At 47.8% G+C, this 4,253-nt stretch overlaps 1 long non-coding RNA gene across 1 annotated transcript; it reads left to right on the top strand.

Moving 5' to 3' along the window:
* The first annotated feature begins 938 nt into the window (after nucleotides 1-938).
* LOC140383573 (uncharacterized) lies at nucleotides 939-3,641 on the top strand. Its single transcript, XR_011932504.1, has 4 exons — nucleotides 939-1,029; nucleotides 1,182-1,241; nucleotides 2,722-2,758; nucleotides 3,544-3,641. It is a non-coding gene; the product is annotated as an uncharacterized lncRNA (long non-coding RNA).
* The last annotated feature ends 612 nt before the right edge of the window (nucleotides 3,642-4,253 follow it).

The following is a 4,253-nucleotide window of genomic DNA, read 5'->3' as shown; positions in this document are numbered from 1 at the left end:
TTCTTGGCCGAGAAGGAGAGTCTAAAGACAGAGGATGTTGGGAAATTGCCAAGTCCCTATGAACATTGTTTAATCTGTTTTTCACTGTCGCTCCCAGAGGAAACTGCTGTTGTGATTTTGGGCGTTACAAAAATAAATTGAATTGAATCCCAGGTATAAAGTTGTTTGTTTAGTTCCTGTAGTGCCACCAGGCTTTTGTCCTCTGCGTTTGCTCACCTTTTGCTCCTCTTTTTTTTTGGAGTTTGTGGGTAAAACTGTACTTTTAAAGTAAAAACGTTGGCAGCGTTGGAGCGACAGAGCGGCTCACCTCAAACTGGAATTCCGACTTCTCTGGTTTTCATACAGGTTTATTCAGGGCGGCCTGTGTTGTCCTGGGCAAAGCTCTAAAAGACGCTCTGGTTCTAAAGCTCACGTTAGAGAGCGGAACATGAACGAGCCTGAATAATCACAGTCCTGCCCACGGCCTGTAGAGGGCACTGGAAACACTGTCCAGCCAAGCTTCAGCAGCAGATGTGTGAGGGCAAAACAGGTTTATGTCAAGATATTTTGGGACAGTTTAGCTATAGTTGTTACACACGGTAATTTTAGATTGTATTAGTCAATCACCGATTGCCTTGCTTGCCCTGACCGCCTGCCTCTGTAGTCTATGGCAACCTGCTCCATATGAAGAAATGAACCCCTGTCTGTCTGTGCAGCCCTATATTAGCTCTATTATAATATCTAATAGATATTATAATAGATCCATGGTGCAGCCACTGCTGGAAGAGGAGACACGCTGATGCCCATGGCTCCTCCCCCGGCTCCTCCCATGGCTCCTCCCCCGGCTCCTCCCCCGGCTCCTCCCCGTGCTTCCAGCTGTGGGCTGTGGGCGGGGCGCAGCAGGTCAGGGGGCGGGGCTGGAGCAGAGCGGTGGTAAAGTGAGCCGTGTCCGAGCTCAGTGCCACTTCTGCGGCTGCGTCTGTCCGTGTGTCTGCGTGTCTGTCCTCTGTCCTCTGTCCTTTGTCCTCCGTCTCACTGCTGCTGCTGCAGGTAAATGCTCTGCTTCTGTGGGAATCTGAGCTGCTCTTGTCGTTTCTGGAGCAGGTTTTCTCCGTCTGCTCCTGGTGTTTCGTCCTGTTCCTCGCGCTGTGGAACGAGCTCATGTTGAATAATTAAACTTCTGTCGTAAATTTATTTTCTAGATAATCCGTCGAAATGTTTCTGGCCAAAAGTCTTCTGGGAGGCATCGTGAGCGTGATCAGGTGAGAGTCTTCTGTCTCCTTTATTCTCTGAGGAAACAACTCAAGCTCAAACTTCAAATCCAAAATAGTTCCATGTTTGTTACTGTTGCTAAAGCAGATTCTAATGTTGGAAGTTGATCTATGCTATAACCTGCATGATGCTCCTCTATAGATGTGTTATTACTGCTAAAGCTTGTGGCTCTAACTTAGGCCTGTCACAGTGACACATGTTGTTACAGACAAATATCACCATAAACAAAATAAAAACATTGACACAATAACTTTAAGGCAGTTTAATTCCAGAAAATCATTTTTGAATGTATAATATTGTTAAAAAAGGCTTCACTAGATAAAAATCTGCTTGAAAGACTATAAACTAGTGCGAGAAGTGACTTCTTTCATATAGTTCTAATCTCAGCAACAACAACTAAAGCCAGTTTATGTTCAGTTTATGTTCAGTTTATGTTCAGTTTATGTTCAGTTTATGTTCAGTTTATGTTCAGTTTATGTTCAGTTTATGTTCAGTTTATGTTCAGTTTATTGAAACATTTACAGTCTCAGCACAGACTTTCACCTGCTCGTCTCCAGCAGGAGTCACAGTGAATGTTTAACCTTAACCCGAGACGAGCAGGTGTCAATCACTCCTCCAGAAAAGTAACTACAAGTAAACTCACTTCAGTGAGAACAAGTACTGTAGTACTGCAGTACTGTAGTACTGTGAGTCCTGTAGTACTGTGAGTCCTGTAGTACTGTGGTACTGTGAGTCCTGTAGTACTGTAGTACTGTGAGTCCTGTAGTACTGTGAGTCCTGTAGTACTGTAGTACTGTGAGTCCTGTAGTACTGTAGTACTGTGAGTCCTGTAGTACTGTGAGTCCTGTAGTACTGTAGTACTGTAGTACTGTGAGTCCTGTAGTACTGTGAGTCCTGTAGTACTGTAGTACTGTGAGTCCTGTAGTACTGTGAGTCCTGTAGTACTGTAGTACTGTGAGTCCTGTAGTACTGTGAGTCCTGTAGTACTGTAGTACTGTGAGTCCTGTAGTACTGTGAGTCCTGTAGTACTGTAGTACTGTGAGTCCTGTAGTACTGTAGTACTGTGAGTCCTGTAGTACTGTAGTACTGTGAGTCCTGTAGTACTGTGAGTCCTGTAGTACTGTAGTACTGTGAGTCCTGTAGTACTGTGAGTCCTGTAGTACTGTAGTACTGTGAGTCCTGTAGTACTGTAGTACTGTGAGTCCTGTAGTACTGTGAGTCCTGTAGTACTGTAGTACTGTGAGTCCTGTAGTACTGTGAGTCCTGTAGTACTGTAGTACTGTGAGTCCTGTAGTACTGTGAGTCCTGTAGTACTGTAGTACTGTGAGTCCTGTAGTACTGTGAGTCCTGTAGTACTGTAGTACTGTGTCTTGTGGTGACTCTCTCTGTCACGCTCTGAGACGACTGCTGTTGTGATTTTGAGCGTTACTAAAATAAATTGAATTGATTTGGTTGTTGTTTCCTCTGTAGTAAAATCGACCCTGCAGACTTCATACCCTCAGACCCTGTGAGTATCAAACACTTGTGTTCCTGGTCCTTGTGTCTCTGGTCCTTGTGTCCCTGGTCCCATGTGTCTCTGGTCCTTGTGTCTCTGGTCCTTGTGTCCCTGGTCCCATGTGTCTCTGGTCCTTGTGTCCCTGGTCCCATGTGTCTCTGGTCCTTGTGTCTCTGGTCCTTGTGTCTCTGGTCCCATGTGTCTCTGGTCCTTGTGTCTCTGGTCCTTGTGTCCCTGGTCATTGTGTCTCTGGTCCCATGTGTCTCTGGTCCTTGTGTCCCTGGTCCCATGTGTCTCTGGTCCCATGTGTCTCTGGTCCTTGTGTCCCTGGTCCTTGTGTCTCTGGTCCTTGTGTCTCTGGTCCTTGTGTCTCTGGTCCCTTGTGTCACTGGTCCCTTGTGTCTCTGGTCCTTGTGTCTCTGGTCCTTGTGTCTCTGGTCCCTGTGTCACTGGTCCCTTGTGTCTCTGGTCCTTGTGTCTCTGGTCCTTGTGTCTCTGGTCCCTTGTGTCACTGGTCCCTTGTGTCTCTGGTCCTTGTGTCTCTGGTCCTTGTGTCTCTGGTCCTTGTGTCTCTGGTCCCTTGTGTCACTGGTCCCTTGTGTCTCTGGTCCCTTGTGTCACTGGTCCCTTGTGTCTCTGGTCCTTGTGTCCCTGGTCCTTGTGTCTCTGGTCCTTGTGTCCCTGGTCCTTGTGTCTCTGGTCCTTGTGTCTCTGGTCCCATGTGTCCCATGCATCTCTGGTCCCATGTCCCCTGAAGACCCCTGTCCTGTCTGACACGTGTCCCTGTCCTCCTGCAGCCTCCCCCTCGCAGACCCCTAAACTTCGCCGAGAGCCATGAGTCTGAAGAGGAGAAGAGGTTCAGACACACCTTCCGCCAGCTCGCTGGAGAGGTGAGTACACTGCAGGACTGTGTAGGACTGTGAGTACACTGCAGGACTGTGTAGGACTGTGAGTACACTGTAGGACTGTGTAGGACTGTGAGTACACTGCAGGACTGTGTAGGACTGTGAGTACACTGCAGGACTGTGTAGGACTGTGTAGGACTGTGAGTACACTGCAGGACTGTGTAGGACTGTGAGTACACTGTAGGACTGTGTAGGACTGTGAGTACACTGCAGGACTGTGTAGGACTGTGAGTACACTGCAGGACTGTGTAGGACTGTGAGTACACTGTAGGACTGTGTAGGACTGTGAGTACACTGCAGGACTGTGTAGGACTGTGAGTACACTGTAGGACTGTGTAGGACTGTGAGTACACTGCAGGACTGTGTAGGACTGTGAGTACACTGTAGGACTGTGTAGGACTGTGAGTACACTGTAGGACTGTGTAGGACTGTGAGTACACTGCAGGACTGTGTAGGACTGTGAGTACACTGTAGGACTGTGTAGGACTGTGAGTACACTGCAGGACTGTGTAGGACTGTGAGTACACTGTAGGACTGTGTAGGACTGTGAGTACACTGTAGGACTCGGGAGCCGGGTTCAGTTCAGACATTGGTATTTCCAA

This window comes from Eucyclogobius newberryi, unplaced genomic scaffold, assembly GCF_026437365.1.
Source record: "Eucyclogobius newberryi isolate DKJ021-1_F unplaced genomic scaffold, fEucNew1.0.hap1 SCAF_544, whole genome shotgun sequence".
Taxonomy (NCBI): Eukaryota; Metazoa; Chordata; class Actinopteri; order Gobiiformes; family Gobiidae; genus Eucyclogobius; species Eucyclogobius newberryi.
Note: the sequence above shows the minus strand (reverse complement) of the source record. Positions and strands in the feature narration are given on the sequence as shown.